At 42.3% G+C, this 18,176-nt stretch overlaps 1 long non-coding RNA gene, 8 other non-coding genes and 2 pseudogenes across 9 annotated transcripts in view; 1 reads left to right on the top strand and 10 right to left on the bottom strand.

Moving 5' to 3' along the window:
- LOC143769239 (uncharacterized) overlaps positions 1–14,465 on the top strand; it is a 281,786-nt gene extending 267,321 nt beyond the window's left edge. The window contains exon 2 of the long non-coding RNA XR_013214294.1: positions 14,400–14,465. This is a non-coding gene — a long non-coding RNA (uncharacterized LOC143769239). The remainder of the gene's footprint in view (positions 1–14,399) is intronic.
- On the bottom strand, positions 3,746–3,936 carry LOC143770678 (U2 spliceosomal RNA). Its single transcript, XR_013214697.1, has one exon. It is a non-coding gene; the product is annotated as a U2 spliceosomal RNA (small nuclear RNA).
- LOC143770689 (U2 spliceosomal RNA) lies at positions 4,900–5,090 on the bottom strand. Its single transcript, XR_013214703.1, has one exon. It is a non-coding gene; the product is annotated as a U2 spliceosomal RNA (small nuclear RNA).
- Positions 6,054–6,242, bottom strand: LOC143771316 (U2 spliceosomal RNA). The gene has a single exon (XR_013215076.1). It is a non-coding gene; the product is annotated as a U2 spliceosomal RNA (small nuclear RNA).
- Positions 7,372–7,514, bottom strand: LOC143770822 (U2 spliceosomal RNA; annotated as a pseudogene).
- On the bottom strand, positions 8,478–8,668 carry LOC143770701 (U2 spliceosomal RNA). Its single transcript, XR_013214708.1, has one exon. It is a non-coding gene; the product is annotated as a U2 spliceosomal RNA (small nuclear RNA).
- Positions 9,636–9,826, bottom strand: LOC143770713 (U2 spliceosomal RNA). Its single transcript, XR_013214711.1, has one exon. It is a non-coding gene; the product is annotated as a U2 spliceosomal RNA (small nuclear RNA).
- Positions 10,790–10,980, bottom strand: LOC143770724 (U2 spliceosomal RNA). The gene has a single exon (XR_013214716.1). It is a non-coding gene; the product is annotated as a U2 spliceosomal RNA (small nuclear RNA).
- On the bottom strand, positions 11,940–12,130 carry LOC143770736 (U2 spliceosomal RNA). Its single transcript, XR_013214717.1, has one exon. It is a non-coding gene; the product is annotated as a U2 spliceosomal RNA (small nuclear RNA).
- LOC143770747 (U2 spliceosomal RNA) lies at positions 13,094–13,284 on the bottom strand. Its single transcript, XR_013214721.1, has one exon. It is a non-coding gene; the product is annotated as a U2 spliceosomal RNA (small nuclear RNA).
- Positions 14,248–14,418, bottom strand: LOC143770709 (U2 spliceosomal RNA; annotated as a pseudogene).
- Positions 14,466–18,176: the final 3,711 nt, after the last annotated feature.

The following is an 18,176-nucleotide window of genomic DNA, read 5'->3' on the forward strand; positions in this document are numbered from 1 at the left end:
GGGGTCTCTTTTGGATTGCCAGTGTCGGTACACGTGCACAAACCTTTCCTGGATCTCAGGGTCCTCTAGGAGAGTTATATTTAATCTCCATGGGCCTCTGGAGGTTTTTTGTTCCCCCTCCAGCTCCAGCTCCACAGATAAAACCTTATGATCTGAAAATAAATTAGATAAAAGAGAGCATTTTTGGGGCTTAAAACCAGTTGACGCAAACATAAAATCAATCCTAGAAGAAACTCTACCATTGGACCATGTAACCCCCGGGTCCGCCGGCATGAGCACCTTCCAACAATCTTGCAACTTAAAATCATCAATCAGACTTTTTAATAAATAGGTGGTACGGTCCTTACGATTCACGTCCCCACCCTGTCGACATTCCCCCTCCCGCGTGCAATTGAAGTCTCCTCCAACCAACAGGGGGGTTGACCCAACACAAAATAAAGGCAACATTTCCAATAATTCAGCTCTCTCCTGCTTTCCAGGAGGAGCATATACATTTAATATACGCATAGGAAGTCCTTTGAAACTGAGATGGACTAAGATAGCTCTACCCGGCATAATCTCAGTCACGGACTGGATGATGGTAGAATGACCACGGCAGAGAAGTCCAATTCCAGCAGCTCGGCAATCATTGGCACCAGACCACACGGAAGTGCCCAGTGTCCAATCTTCTTTTAAGTCCTTGTAATTTAAGTTGCACTGTATGCCACATTCTTGTAAGAATAAAAAATCAAAGTCAAGTGTCTCTAAATAAGAAAATAAAGCAGCCCTGCGTATAGGGCTCTTTAGGGACCTCACATTTAGTGAGGCAGTCTTTATGGGAGCAGACATTTAAGAGGAATCAGAACTTATTGAAGGAAAAAAACCTGTTTGCAGAGTCTCCTCCTCCACCTCTCCAGGGGTCAGGAATTGTCGAATATTACTTGGATCCGAGGCAGGAAGAAAGGTGGCATCCTCTCTTGGCTCCTCTCCAGTACTTCGACATCCCAATTTCCTCTGAACCTTAGGCTGCTTTATTTCATCTCTCTGTCTTTTCAGATGCTGCGAGGAGTCCATATTCTCTGGTTCATCTACATCTGCTGTCATCATGGAGGTCTGGTTTGCTGTCATCCTGGAGGTCTGGTCTATGATGTCATCCCTCTGGTCATTCTCCGCTCTCGATCTGGTCAAGGAATTACTGCGACTTCTGGTACATGGCTTACGATCCGATGTGGTTTTAGGATCTTTTTTATTTCGCGCCCTAGTGGTTTCCCTCCGATTTTCCGCACTGGCTGATCGATAAGGATTCGTACCCCGCTTGCCTTTACCCGAGTTTCCCGTTAACGGTAGGGCGAAACTGGGATTTTCCTTTTCCATCGAGGTACTAGAGGTCTCCTCGGCTCCGCACAATGCCGGGGGTGCATTCATGCTGACCGAGGCCCTTTTCTCCTTTTGACTCTGGGGGACTGTAACATCTAGAGCCACTACGTCGATCAATTCCACATTTTGGGAATCCACAGGAGGATTTATGGAGCCCCTACGACCATCCCTCTGAGAATCCACCGGCAAGTTTTCCGGCGGGACTACAGAAGGGCCTGGTCCGGACCCGTCAGCGTGCGCCAACCCAGGTCCAGGGGCAGGTGTCGCCATACTCCCTTCGGTGATAGTCCGTTGGCCTGACTTAGATGGACCATCAGCTCTTGTCCTTTTGCTCGGACAATTTCTGAAAGCGTGACCGGCCTTCCCACATAGATTACATACGATGTCAGAGTCACACATGGCGGAGGTGTGCCCACTCTTACCGCATTTGTTGCAGAGGACTACATGAGCGTTTACGCAACTTTCTCGTGTATGCCCATATTCTTGGCAGTTTCGGCATCGCAAGGGCATTCCTGGGTAGCGTAGGAACCCCCTGACACTACCAATCGCGAAAGTGGCAGGCGGATGGCATAAGCCCCCAATGTTACCACGTTCCATATGGAATTTCACGAGATATTTCCTCTTCCCATTCCAGAAGCGTTGGGAGTTGAGGATCTCATGTGAGAAGCGCACTGACCTGCAGTAACGCCTCAAAAAGGTTTCGATATCGCCCTCGGAGACAAATGGACTGTACATGAAGAGCACCAATGGTACTTCTTCTTCGCCATACAGAAAATCGAACCTTAGTCCATTCAGTACATCACTGTCCTTGTCCGCACCCATCAATGCTGCATGGATGTTCTCACAGCACGATTTGGCCGTAAACGAGATGGTATACCGGCCACGGAACTCCTGGTCGTACAGACACAGGATTTTATTTCTCTCTAGGAGGAAGAACCCAAAAAGAACCTCATTCACTATATAGTGTAAGTTCTTTTCATGGCGCTGGCATTCATCCACCTCGATCCTAATGGATTGTCGCAGAGGAGTCTCCCCCACTGCAAATCCAAAAGAGAACGGCATTTTCGGCTCTCAGGGACTAAGCCCCTTCCTAATAGTAACAAGGGACCGAATCCCACCAGAGGCAAGACTCGACCCCAAGACCAAGAAGGGGGTACCCCGAGAACCTACACTGCCCACTAAGCGTTTAAACGCTCAGCAAAAAGGAACGCCCTTATTGATTCAGGTCTCCCTGAAAACAAGACGCGATCACTCCTCGTTGTCTGGGGACTAGGCCGGACGCCTATAGCAGCAAGGGGGAGAAGTCCCCACCGTTAAGTAAGGACAATCCCCCAAGGCCGACGAACCGGGTACCCCAGACACCTTAGACCAGACCAAGCACAGCAACAATTAAGCCACTACACTTGATCTTAGCCATGAGGCCGAGAAGCGATACTGAAGCCGCTGTGCCCCGTGGGCCGCACCAAGGCCTACCACCAATACCCATTGTGGAGACAGAGCAAAAGATTGCCGCCGCAGGGAGGACATTTTCAGAAACTCTGGAGGCCTTCTCAATGACAGTTCTGCTGTCAATGACAGTTCTGCTGTGTATGTGTGTCTGTGTGTGAGAGACGGAGAGTGTGTGTCTGTCTGTCTGTGTGTGAGTGTTTGTTCAAGCTGTGCACGACGCGTTTTGAATCTGCATAACTCCGCCTACTTTGACCACACCCTCCAGCCAGCCCCATTGTGACAGCACATGAATGTTCCGTGCTAAGATTCTATCTACTGCAGGCAGCGCACCTGGTTGGTGAAAAGCATTAGAATGCTCACACACACACAGGTGTAGATGGACAAGACAAGCCTATTCAAGATCAGCACAGGCACCATTTTTACTTACTTTTTTTCTTTTAAAAATGCATATAATACAACGCATTGAAAAACCGGTGGTCCACAAGAGGGAGACAATGTTTCAAAAAAGAATTCCTGCGGTCAGAAATGCAGTATGTATGGCAGAACTACTCATTGAATGCTTCAATTTAAATAGCAAGTGCTGACAGACAGCAGGGGCCTAGTTTGGTAGCCGACACAGTATATTTGCAACACTGTAAGAAAGGCCTAAATCTTAACACACCTGTTGCAGCAACCAGTAAAGACAAATTGATTGATTGATTGATTGATTGATTGATTGATTGATTGCATATTGAATGCAATGCAATGTTTGACAGACATAGGTGAAAGCAAGGCCAGGCAAGGCGCAGAAAATGTTGCAATTGGCCAGGAGAAATCAAACAAAATGCTACACTTGGCCTGAGAAAAGTGCTTCTTTGACCCTGAAATCAATTCCCATAAAGGGTTAAAAGACAACTCGCGCTGATTTCAATTCAATCTGTTTTTAGAAACTGGATCAGAGAAGGAGTGCACTGGTCCCGGAGATACTGCAATAACGGGTCAATGCGTGGAGTGGACAGAGCAAGCTCTTCTTCCATCTCCCTGTTCCAAAAATCCATTTAATATATGGTCCCCAAATAGGGGACGTATCAGATATTAAACTGATAAGAACAGATACTACACTTGATCTTAGCCAAAAGGCCGAGAAGCGATACCGAAGCCGCTGCGCCCCGTGGGCCGCACCAAGGCCTACCACCAATACCCATTGTGGAGACAGAGCAAAAGATTGCCGCAGGGAGGACATTTTCAGAAACTCTGGAGGGAGGCCTTCTCAATGACAGTTCTGCTGTCAATGACAGTTCTGCTGTGTATGTGTGTCTGTGTGTGAGAGACGGAGAGTGTGTGTGTCTGTCTGTCTGTCTGTCTGTGTGTGAGTGTTTGTTCAAGCTGTGCACGACGCGTTTTGAATCTGCATAACTCCGCCTACTTTGACCACACCCTCCAGCCAGCCCCATTGTGACAGCACATGAATGTTCCGTGCTAAGATTCTATCTACTGCAGGCAGCGCACCTGGTTGGTGAAAAGCATTAGAATGCTCACACACACACAGGTGTAGATGGACAAGACAAGCCTATTCAAGATCAGCACAGGCACCATTTTTACTTACTTTTTTTCTTTTAAAAATGCATATAATACAACGCATTGAAAAACCGGTGGTCCACAAGAGGGAGACAATGTTTCAAAAAAGAATTCCTGCGGTCAGAAATGCAGTATGTATGGCAGAACTACTCATTGAATGCTTCAATTTAAATAGCAAGTGCTGACAGACAGCAGGGGCCTAGTTTGGTAGCCGACACAGTATATTTGCAACACTGTAAGAAAGGCCTAAATCTTAACACACCTGTTGCAGCAACCAGTAAAGACAAATTGATTGATTGATTGATTGATTGATTGATTGATTGCATATTGAATGCAATGCAATGTTTGACAGACATAGGTGAAAGCAAGGCCAGGCAAGGCGCAGAAAATGTTGCAATTGGCCAGGAGAAATCAAACAAAATGCTACACTTGGCCTGAGAAAAGTGCTTCTTTGACCCTGAAATCAATTCCCATAAAGGGTTAAAAGACAACTCGCGCTGATTTCAATTCAATCTGTTTTTAGAAACTGGATCAGAGAAGGAGTGCACTGGTCCCGGAGATACTGCAATAACGGGTCAATGCGTGGAGTGGACAGAGCAAGCTCTTCTTCCATCTCCCTGTTCCAAAAATCCATTTAATATATGGTCCCCAAATAGGGGACGTATCAGATATTAAACTGATAAGAACAGATACTACACTTGATCTTAGCCAAAAGGCCGAGAAGCGATACCGAAGCCGCTGCGCCCCGTGGGCCGCACCAAGGCCTACCACCAATACCCATTGTGGAGACAGAGCAAAAGATTGCCGCAGGGAGGACATTTTCAGAAACTCTGGAGGGAGGCCTTCTCAATGACAGTTCTGCTGTCAATGACAGTTCTGCTGTGTATGTGTGTCTGTGTGTGAGAGACGGAGAGTGTGTGTGTCTGTCTGTCTGTCTGTCTGTGTGTGAGTGTTTGTTCAAGCTGTGCACGACGCGTTTTGAATCTGCATAACTCCGCCTACTTTGACCACACCCTCCAGCCAGCCCCATTGTGACAGCACATGAATGTTCCGTGCTAAGATTCTATCTACTGCAGGCAGCGCACCTGGTTGGTGAAAAGCATTAGAATGCTCACACACACACAGGTGTAGATGGACAAGACAAGCCTATTCAAGATCAGCACAGGCACCATTTTTACTTACTTTTTTTCTTTTAAAAATGCATATAATACAACGCATTGAAAAACCGGTGGTCCACAAGAGGGAGACAATGTTTCAAAAAAGAATTCCTGCGGTCAGAAATGCAGTATGTATGGCAGAACTACTCATTGAATGCTTCAATTTAAATAGCAAGTGCTGACAGACAGCAGGGGCCTAGTTTGGTAGCCGACACAGTATATTTGCAACACTGTAAGAAAGGCCTAAATCTTAACACACCTGTTGCAGCAACCAGTAAAGACAAATTGATTGATTGATTGATTGATTGATTGATTGATTGCATATTGAATGCAATGCAATGTTTGACAGACATAGGTGAAAGCAAGGCCAGGCAAGGCGCAGAAAATGTTGCAATTGGCCAGGAGAAATCAAACAAAATGCTACACTTGGCCTGAGAAAAGTGCTTCTTTGACCCTGAAATCAATTCCCATAAAGGGTTAAAAGACAACTCGCGCTGATTTCAATTCAATCTGTTTTTAGAAACTGGATCAGAGAAGGAGTGCACTGGTCCCGGAGATACTGCAATAACGGGTCAATGCGTGGAGTGGACAGAGCAAGCTCTTCTTCCATCTCCCTGTTCCAAAAATCCATTTAATATATGGTCCCCAAATAGGGGACGTATCAGATATTAAACTGATAAGAACAGATGAGGTTTCATCAGTGCCATAACTCAAAAATAAAATTCATCGTATTAAACGATATTAAACATGAGTTCGACTCATCATCTTGAAACCATTTCTTATTAAAATAAATATATCTACAAAAACAAATTACAAACAATAAGAACATAAAACAAAACAACTATAGTTTCTCAAGAAAACACATTACCACCAAACTTCATTACAAAAATTAACTACATTTTCCTTTTCTCCTTTTTCTTCGTCTTTTTCCAAGCATTCTCTTTTAACTCTAAATCAGCTCTAGTGTCTTTAAATATAAAGTCTTCCAAGCTTTCAAAATCAGAAAACATCAAATTTCTCACTACCTCTTCCTTCTCTAAGCTCACATTTTCCACACTTTGTTCCATCTTCATTTTTTCCTCTTTCTTCCTTTCTAAGTCCGCCTTCTTAACCTTTTTAGGGTCCTTCAAATCCATTACCATTTTTACCTCCTTTTCTTCCAACTTTTTCCTCACATTTTCTACACTATCATCTCCCACCATTTCCTTCACAGACATTTCCATTTTTCCTCCATCAAATATATTTTCCTCCAACTTTTCCTTAAATTCCTCTACATACAAAAAACCAACCTTTCCATTCACCATTATTTTTCCCGTCTTTATCTCTTCATTTTCACTCTTCCACCATAGAAATCTTCTCTTACCGTTCCAAACTCCAATTCTATTAATATAGTCCTTGTGAAAACTCACCATCCTGAAGCCACTTTTCAAAAAATCCAATACCTCTCTCATTTCCACATAAGGATCATCCATCTGAACAATCAATTTCTTTGGTTCTCCCAAAAATAACGCCTTCACACTGAAACTATCCGAAAATTCTTCTCTCCAATTATCCAGAAAACAAAAACACTTATCTTCAGACTTTAAAGTAATATCAAAGATTCTTTTCACCTTAATTTCCTGCATGCACAAAATATCCATTCTTCCAACCGATCCATACTTCTCCAATAAGTCCAAAATCTTCTGCTCGTCCAAAAGACCATCCAACGATAACTTCTTAACGAAAAATCTCAAACAATTCTTCTTCTTGAAAAGGCCCATCTTAAAAGTCCTTATGACTGCCCCCCACAGCTATGTGTGGTGACAGGGGTGATCGCCTCTCGTTGCCCAGGGACTAATCCGACTCCCCAATAGCAGCAGGGGGGTGAAGCCACACTGTTAAATGCAGCGATCCCCCCAGGCCAAGGAGCCGGGTACCCTGGGCACCTTAGACCAGACCAAGTGCAGCAACCATAAGCCACTACACTTGATCTTAGCCAAAAGGCCGAGAAGCGATACCGAAGCCGCTGCGCCCCGTGGGCCGCACCAAGGCCTACCACCAATACCCATTGTGGAGACAGAGCAAAAGATTGCCGCAGGGAGGACATTTTCAGAAACTCTGGAGGGAGGCCTTCTCAATGACAGTTCTGCTGTCAATGACAGTTCTGCTGTGTATGTGTGTCTGTGTGTGAGAGACGGAGAGTGTGTGTGTCTGTCTGTCTGTCTGTCTGTGTGTGAGTGTTTGTTCAAGCTGTGCACGACGCGTTTTGAATCTGCATAACTCCGCCTACTTTGACCACACCCTCCAGCCAGCCCCATTGTGACAGCACATGAATGTTCCGTGCTAAGATTCTATCTACTGCAGGCAGCGCACCTGGTTGGTGAAAAGCATTAGAATGCTCACACACACACAGGTGTAGATGGACAAGACAAGCCTATTCAAGATCAGCACAGGCACCATTTTTACTTACTTTTTTTCTTTTAAAAATGCATATAATACAACGCATTGAAAAACCGGTGGTCCACAAGAGGGAGACAATGTTTCAAAAAAGAATTCCTGCGGTCAGAAATGCAGTATGTATGGCAGAACTACTCATTGAATGCTTCAATTTAAATAGCAAGTGCTGACAGACAGCAGGGGCCTAGTTTGGTAGCCGACACAGTATATTTGCAACACTGTAAGAAAGGCCTAAATCTTAACACACCTGTTGCAGCAACCAGTAAAGACAAATTGATTGATTGATTGATTGATTGATTGATTGATTGCATATTGAATGCAATGCAATGTTTGACAGACATAGGTGAAAGCAAGGCCAGGCAAGGCGCAGAAAATGTTGCAATTGGCCAGGAGAAATCAAACAAAATGCTACACTTGGCCTGAGAAAAGTGCTTCTTTGACCCTGAAATCAATTCCCATAAAGGGTTAAAAGACAACTCGCGCTGATTTCAATTCAATCTGTTTTTAGAAACTGGATCAGAGAAGGAGTGCACTGGTCCCGGAGATACTGCAATAACGGGTCAATGCGTGGAGTGGACAGAGCAAGCTCTTCTTCCATCTCCCTGTTCCAAAAATCCATTTAATATATGGTCCCCAAATAGGGGACGTATCAGATATTAAACTGATAAGAACAGATACTACACTTGATCTTAGCCAAAAGGCCGAGAAGCGATACCGAAGCCGCTGCGCCCCGTGGGCCGCACCAAGGCCTACCACCAATACCCATTGTGGAGACAGAGCAAAAGATTGCCGCAGGGAGGACATTTTCAGAAACTCTGGAGGGAGGCCTTCTCAATGACAGTTCTGCTGTCAATGACAGTTCTGCTGTGTATGTGTGTCTGTGTGTGAGAGACGGAGAGTGTGTGTGTCTGTCTGTCTGTCTGTCTGTGTGTGAGTGTTTGTTCAAGCTGTGCACGACGCGTTTTGAATCTGCATAACTCCGCCTACTTTGACCACACCCTCCAGCCAGCCCCATTGTGACAGCACATGAATGTTCCGTGCTAAGATTCTATCTACTGCAGGCAGCGCACCTGGTTGGTGAAAAGCATTAGAATGCTCACACACACACAGGTGTAGATGGACAAGACAAGCCTATTCAAGATCAGCACAGGCACCATTTTTACTTACTTTTTTTCTTTTAAAAATGCATATAATACAACGCATTGAAAAACCGGTGGTCCACAAGAGGGAGACAATGTTTCAAAAAAGAATTCCTGCGGTCAGAAATGCAGTATGTATGGCAGAACTACTCATTGAATGCTTCAATTTAAATAGCAAGTGCTGACAGACAGCAGGGGCCTAGTTTGGTAGCCGACACAGTATATTTGCAACACTGTAAGAAAGGCCTAAATCTTAACACACCTGTTGCAGCAACCAGTAAAGACAAATTGATTGATTGATTGATTGATTGATTGATTGATTGATTGCATATTGAATGCAATGCAATGTTTGACAGACATAGGTGAAAGCAAGGCCAGGCAAGGCGCAGAAAATGTTGCAATTGGCCAGGAGAAATCAAACAAAATGCTACACTTGGCCTGAGAAAAGTGCTTCTTTGACCCTGAAATCAATTCCCATAAAGGGTTAAAAGACAACTCGCGCTGATTTCAATTCAATCTGTTTTTAGAAACTGGATCAGAGAAGGAGTGCACTGGTCCCGGAGATACTGCAATAACGGGTCAATGCGTGGAGTGGACAGAGCAAGCTCTTCTTCCATCTCCCTGTTCCAAAAATCCATTTAATATATGGTCCCCAAATAGGGGACGTATCAGATATTAAACTGATAAGAACAGATACTACACTTGATCTTAGCCAAAAGGCCGAGAAGCGATACCGAAGCCGCTGCGCCCCGTGGGCCGCACCAAGGCCTACCACCAATACCCATTGTGGAGACAGAGCAAAAGATTGCCGCAGGGAGGACATTTTCAGAAACTCTGGAGGGAGGCCTTCTCAATGACAGTTCTGCTGTCAATGACAGTTCTGCTGTGTATGTGTGTCTGTGTGTGAGAGACGGAGAGTGTGTGTGTCTGTCTGTCTGTCTGTCTGTGTGTGAGTGTTTGTTCAAGCTGTGCACGACGCGTTTTGAATCTGCATAACTCCGCCTACTTTGACCACACCCTCCAGCCAGCCCCATTGTGACAGCACATGAATGTTCCGTGCTAAGATTCTATCTACTGCAGGCAGCGCACCTGGTTGGTGAAAAGCATTAGAATGCTCACACACACACAGGTGTAGATGGACAAGACAAGCCTATTCAAGATCAGCACAGGCACCATTTTTACTTACTTTTTTTCTTTTAAAAATGCATATAATACAACGCATTGAAAAACCGGTGGTCCACAAGAGGGAGACAATGTTTCAAAAAAGAATTCCTGCGGTCAGAAATGCAGTATGTATGGCAGAACTACTCATTGAATGCTTCAATTTAAATAGCAAGTGCTGACAGACAGCAGGGGCCTAGTTTGGTAGCCGACACAGTATATTTGCAACACTGTAAGAAAGGCCTAAATCTTAACACACCTGTTGCAGCAACCAGTAAAGACAAATTGATTGATTGATTGATTGATTGATTGATTGATTGCATATTGAATGCAATGCAATGTTTGACAGACATAGGTGAAAGCAAGGCCAGGCAAGGCGCAGAAAATGTTGCAATTGGCCAGGAGAAATCAAACAAAATGCTACACTTGGCCTGAGAAAAGTGCTTCTTTGACCCTGAAATCAATTCCCATAAAGGGTTAAAAGACAACTCGCGCTGATTTCAATTCAATCTGTTTTTAGAAACTGGATCAGAGAAGGAGTGCACTGGTCCCGGAGATACTGCAATAACGGGTCAATGCGTGGAGTGGACAGAGCAAGCTCTTCTTCCATCTCCCTGTTCCAAAAATCCATTTAATATATGGTCCCCAAATAGGGGACGTATCAGATATTAAACTGATAAGAACAGATACTACACTTGATCTTAGCCAAAAGGCCGAGAAGCGATACCGAAGCCGCTGCGCCCCGTGGGCCGCACCAAGGCCTACCACCAATACCCATTGTGGAGACAGAGCAAAAGATTGCCGCAGGGAGGACATTTTCAGAAACTCTGGAGGGAGGCCTTCTCAATGACAGTTCTGCTGTCAATGACAGTTCTGCTGTGTATGTGTGTCTGTGTGTGAGAGACGGAGAGTGTGTGTGTCTGTCTGTCTGTCTGTCTGTGTGTGAGTGTTTGTTCAAGCTGTGCACGACGCGTTTTGAATCTGCATAACTCCGCCTACTTTGACCACACCCTCCAGCCAGCCCCATTGTGACAGCACATGAATGTTCCGTGCTAAGATTCTATCTACTGCAGGCAGCGCACCTGGTTGGTGAAAAGCATTAGAATGCTCACACACACACAGGTGTAGATGGACAAGACAAGCCTATTCAAGATCAGCACAGGCACCATTTTTACTTACTTTTTTTCTTTTAAAAATGCATATAATACAACGCATTGAAAAACCGGTGGTCCACAAGAGGGAGACAATGTTTCAAAAAAGAATTCCTGCGGTCAGAAATGCAGTATGTATGGCAGAACTACTCATTGAATGCTTCAATTTAAATAGCAAGTGCTGACAGACAGCAGGGGCCTAGTTTGGTAGCCGACACAGTATATTTGCAACACTGTAAGAAAGGCCTAAATCTTAACACACCTGTTGCAGCAACCAGTAAAGACAAATTGATTGATTGATTGATTGATTGATTGATTGCATATTGAATGCAATGCAATGTTTGACAGACATAGGTGAAAGCAAGGCCAGGCAAGGCGCAGAAAATGTTGCAATTGGCCAGGAGAAATCAAACAAAATGCTACACTTGGCCTGAGAAAAGTGCTTCTTTGACCCTGAAATCAATTCCCATAAAGGGTTAAAAGACAACTCGCGCTGATTTCAATTCAATCTGTTTTTAGAAACTGGATCAGAGAAGGAGTGCACTGGTCCCGGAGATACTGCAATAACGGGTCAATGCGTGGAGTGGACAGAGCAAGCTCTTCTTCCATCTCCCTGTTCCAAAAATCCATTTAATATATGGTCCCCAAATAGGGGACGTATCAGATATTAAACTGATAAGAACAGATACTACACTTGATCTTAGCCAAAAGGCCGAGAAGCGATACCGAAGCCGCTGCGCCCCGTGGGCCGCACCAAGGCCTACCACCAATACCCATTGTGGAGACAGAGCAAAAGATTGCCGCAGGGAGGACATTTTCAGAAACTCTGGAGGGAGGCCTTCTCAATGACAGTTCTGCTGTCAATGACAGTTCTGCTGTGTATGTGTGTCTGTGTGTGAGAGACGGAGAGTGTGTGTGTCTGTCTGTCTGTCTGTCTGTGTGTGAGTGTTTGTTCAAGCTGTGCACGACGCGTTTTGAATCTGCATAACTCCGCCTACTTTGACCACACCCTCCAGCCAGCCCCATTGTGACAGCACATGAATGTTCCGTGCTAAGATTCTATCTACTGCAGGCAGCGCACCTGGTTGGTGAAAAGCATTAGAATGCTCACACACACACAGGTGTAGATGGACAAGACAAGCCTATTCAAGATCAGCACAGGCACCATTTTTACTTACTTTTTTTCTTTTAAAAATGCATATAATACAACGCATTGAAAAACCGGTGGTCCACAAGAGGGAGACAATGTTTCAAAAAAGAATTCCTGCGGTCAGAAATGCAGTATGTATGGCAGAACTACTCATTGAATGCTTCAATTTAAATAGCAAGTGCTGACAGACAGCAGGGGCCTAGTTTGGTAGCCGACACAGTATATTTGCAACACTGTAAGAAAGGCCTAAATCTTAACACACCTGTTGCAGCAACCAGTAAAGACAAATTGATTGATTGATTGATTGATTGATTGATTGATTGCATATTGAATGCAATGCAATGTTTGACAGACATAGGTGAAAGCAAGGCCAGGCAAGGCGCAGAAAATGTTGCAATTGGCCAGGAGAAATCAAACAAAATGCTACACTTGGCCTGAGAAAAGTGCTTCTTTGACCCTGAAATCAATTCCCATAAAGGGTTAAAAGACAACTCGCGCTGATTTCAATTCAATCTGTTTTTAGAAACTGGATCAGAGAAGGAGTGCACTGGTCCCGGAGATACTGCAATAACGGGTCAATGCGTGGAGTGGACAGAGCAAGCTCTTCTTCCATCTCCCTGTTCCAAAAATCCATTTAATATATGGTCCCCAAATAGGGGACGTATCAGATATTAAACTGATAAGAACAGATACTACACTTGATCTTAGCCAAAAGGCCGAGAAGCGATACCGAAGCCGCTGCGCCCCGTGGGCCGCACCAAGGCCTACCACCAATACCCATTGTGGAGACAGAGCAAAAGATTGCCGCAGGGAGGACATTTTCAGAAACTCTGGAGGGAGGCCTTCTCAATGACAGTTCTGCTGTCAATGACAGTTCTGCTGTGTATGTGTGTCTGTGTGTGAGAGACGGAGAGTGTGTGTGTCTGTCTGTCTGTCTGTCTGTGTGTGAGTGTTTGTTCAAGCTGTGCACGACGCGTTTTGAATCTGCATAACTCCGCCTACTTTGACCACACCCTCCAGCCAGCCCCATTGTGACAGCACATGAATGTTCCGTGCTAAGATTCTATCTACTGCAGGCAGCGCACCTGGTTGGTGAAAAGCATTAGAATGCTCACACACACACAGGTGTAGATGGACAAGACAAGCCTATTCAAGATCAGCACAGGCACCATTTTTACTTACTTTTTTTCTTTTAAAAATGCATATAATACAACGCATTGAAAAACCGGTGGTCCACAAGAGGGAGACAATGTTTCAAAAAAGAATTCCTGCGGTCAGAAATGCAGTATGTATGGCAGAACTACTCATTGAATGCTTCAATTTAAATAGCAAGTGCTGACAGACAGCAGGGGCCTAGTTTGGTAGCCGACACAGTATATTTGCAACACTGTAAGAAAGGCCTAAATCTTAACACACCTGTTGCAGCAACCAGTAAAGACAAATTGATTGATTGATTGATTGATTGATTGATTGATTGCATATTGAATGCAATGCAATGTTTGACAGACATAGGTGAAAGCAAGGCCAGGCAAGGCGCAGAAAATGTTGCAATTGGCCAGGAGAAATCAAACAAAATGCTACACTTGGCCTGAGAAAAGTGCTTCTTTGACCCTGAAATCAATTCCCATAAAGGGTTAAAAGACAACTCGCGCTGATTTCAATTCAATCTGTTTTTAGAAACTGGATCAGAGAAGGAGTGCACTGGTCCCGGAGATACTGCAATAACGGGTCAATGCGTGGAGTGGACAGAGCAAGCTCTTCTTCCATCTCCCTGTTCCAAAAATCCATTTAATATATGGTCCCCAAATAGGGGACGTATCAGATATTAAACTGATAAGAACAGATTTTTTTTTTTTTTTTTTTTTTTTTTTTTTTTTTTTTTTTTTTTTTTTTTTTTTTTTTTTTTTTTTTTTTTTTTTTTTTCACTCAGATTACAAAAGTCTTCCAAAAATGAAAAACTTATATATCCATCATCGTGTACATCTGATATTTATCCTCTTTTGATTTTTAAGTTTTCTTATTATATATTAGTTTCTATTATTATTGTCATATACTTTACGATAAATATCTAACTCTTCCACAGGGGGTTACAAGATTCGAAAGAAAAAATAACATCATAAGGTAAGCGTATTCCAATCTTTTGGTTTCCATATCACATTAGCTTTACTTTCTCCTAATAGCACTTTATCTCTCCAGAAATATAAATACATATAACTTAAACATAATTTAACACATTGATCCACAGACAGCACCTCATGTTTAAAAAGTATAATATTCCGAACTTTCCAAAGTGCCATTTTTACACACGTTAAAATTATCCACACTACCTTAAAAACTTTTACCTTTATCCCCATCCCGTAAAAGATAATATTAAAATCCAGAAAATTCATATTGCTTAAAACCTTAATTAAATTACACATTTTATGCCATACAGATTGTGCAAAACTACAATTCCAAAAAATATGTAAGGGAGTTTCTGGATCAGCACATTTCCTTCTGGGACATTTCTCCAATCTTACCAGTCCCCTCCTGTGCTGAAACTCTCTGGTCGGCAAACAATCTTTTATACTGCACCATAGCAAGTCTTTATGCTCATTAGACAAGTAACTGGCATTCACATTCGACCAAATCCTATCAACGATACTAGAAGAGAACCGCTCCACTGGGCTTGCAATCACTCTCCCCTCCAGTATTTTTAAAATCTTCTTATGATTCCTTAAAATATTCACATCCACATTTTTCAAAACATACTCCCTTAAAATGCTTTCTAAAACCACATAGTTTTCGGACGGTAAAAACCTATACGGTCTATTTCGATGTATGTTAAGCCACTTATAATTTCTTATGAAGAAACCCAGATTATAAATTGAAAAAAATTTTAGTCTAGAATCGGGACCTAATAAAGTGCTTACACAATTAGAGAGGTATTTAGCATATATAAATTCCCTAATATTCGGGAAATTTTTCCCTCCCTTCCTTTTTGACTTATAAAGCTCATCCCTTTTCAACCTCTCCATTTTTGAATTCCATAAAAAATTAAAACATAGTTTAATGATTTTCCTCATAACATTAACTGGCGGTATAAAAATAGTTGATACGTATAAAATTATTGGGAGTAAAACCTGTTTTATTATCAGAGTCCTCCCCTCCAGCGTCAAACTTCTCAAATTCCAAAAACTGATCTTCTTTCTCACCCTTTCAAGTAATGACTCCCAATTTTTCACGTTCCCACAAGAGTCCGTAAAGAACACCCCTAAAATCTTAATTTCAGACAATCTCATAAGTTTGCAATTAGCATCTAAAACAAAGTTACCCATAGTTAAAACACCTGATTTATCAAAATTTATTTTAAAACCAGATGCCCCACCGAACCATTCCACCGTCCTTATAACTCTGTTAAAACTTCTGAGATCTTGCACCAACACCGTCACGTCATCCATGTAGGCTATCACTTTTACTTGATTTTTATTGCTGCCAGGAATAAAAAAACCATTAATCACTTTATCTTTCCTAAAAGCAGATAAGAGGGGCTCTATTGCAACAATAAAAAGGATCGGAGACAAAGGGCACCCCTGCTTTACCCCACAGTCAATGCTAATATTTTCTGATAAAACCCCATTAATTGAAATCCGGCTAAAACTTAATTTATATAAACATTTAATACGATCAATAAAAATACCAGGACATCCCATTTTTTCCAATACAGCAAATAAAAACTCGTGAGCAACCCTATCGTATGCCTTCTCAAAATCTAAAGAAACCAGTGCCAACCTTTGTTTCCTATCGGCGACATCCCATATAATATCTCTTAAAAGAATTAAAGAATCGCTGATCTTACGATTTGGCACTGCACATGATTGATCAGTCTCAATCACCGATCCAATCACCCTTTTTAATCTATTGGCTAGCAATTTAGCATAAATTTTATAATCTGTATTTAACAAAGTAATGGGTCGCCAATTTTTCAATTGCTCCTTATCCCCTTTCTTGTGTAATAAAACAATAAGACCCTCCTCCCACGACTTAGGAGTACTAAAGGAAGACTCTACCTTTAAAAAAACCTCATAAAAATCTTCTCCAATAATATCCCATACATCCTTATAGAATTCAACTGGGAGGCCGTCTACACCTGGCGTTTTTTGATTCTGCATTGTATTAATTGAATTAAAAACTTCCTCCTTTGTAAAACACTTCATTAAAATGTCTACATCATCTTTCCTAAAACACTTATCAAGGCATTCTAAAAAATGATTTTTTAATGAAGCGTCAACTATTTTCCGGGAAAACAACTCATCATAAAAACTCTTGGCCTTCGATGCTTTCCCTTCCGGACTCATCTCGCCCTCCAAAACTTCAATAAAATCTTTCTTTTCACAAATTTTTTTAAAGAAAAATTTTGAACACTTCTCATCCTCCTCTAGCACTCTTACTCTAGAATTAAATATGATCTCTTTTCCTTTTTCTTTGAGAGCCTTATTAATTTTCTCTTTAGTTTCCCTAATACATTTCTCCATTTCAACACCATTATTCTTAAAAATATAAAAACAATGTAAATTAGCATTTAAAGAATTATAAAAAAGTCGTTTTTTCTCAGCTTCTTTTTTACCCAATTTAATAAAGAAAGATTTAATCCTGCTCTTCATAAAATCCCACCATTCCAAAATACACTTAAAACCATCCTTACAACTTTTAAGTTTTTCATAAAATAACCTAAAAACTTCTTTAAAACCCTCACCATGCAATAAGGAAGTATTCAACTTCCAATGTGAAGATTTCTTACTATAAGAAGGATTCAAAATTAAAGTGCATATAATAAACTTATGATCAGAAAAGGGATTAATACTTGTTTTAAAAGAAGAGCATTTAAAAGCATCAGATATAAAAAAATGGTCGATCCTGGACGAACACCCTCTAGCCGACCATGTAACCTCAAACTCTTTTTTACTCCCATCCAATGTCCAAACATCCTTAAGATTAAATGAAGAAATAATACTTTTAAGATATGATACAGACCCATCCCGTTCTTTTTTCAATTGGCAGTTAAAATCACCCCCAACTAAAACAGGATCCGTACCTGGTAAAAAAAGCTGTAAAATTTCAAAGAGATGCAACCTCTGACTTTTTTCCACATTAGCATATATACAGAAACAACGACATTTTTTCCCATCTTTTTTTACATCAACTCTTAGAATGCGGCCAGGATAAATTTCCTCATGTCCCACCACCTCCCACTCTTTTGAACACAGGAACCCCACGCCATCACTCTTTGATTCATTCCCACCTGAAAAAACCATATTACCCTCCCAAATCCCACGTAAAAACTCATAACTCATCTTTCTTTGTAAATTACACTCCTGTAAAAAGACAAAATCATATTTTTCATTATTTAAAAAATCATATAAGGCTGTTCGTTTATATAAGTTATTTAACCCCTGAACATTCAGGGAACATATGGTGATCATCTCATAACCTTTACAGAAGGGCTTCCCCCACCCTCATCAGACACAGAACCTGCTTCATCAATTATTAAGGAGCCATCCTCTGAAGTGGCAATAGGGGATAAAGGCTCAGGAGTAGGTGAGAACCCACCTCGAGCCCTCTTCCCACTCGTATCCTCCAC

The sequence above is a fragment of the Ranitomeya variabilis genome, chromosome 4, assembly GCF_051348905.1.
Source record: "Ranitomeya variabilis isolate aRanVar5 chromosome 4, aRanVar5.hap1, whole genome shotgun sequence".
NCBI lineage: Eukaryota > Metazoa > Chordata > Amphibia > Anura > Dendrobatidae > Ranitomeya > Ranitomeya variabilis.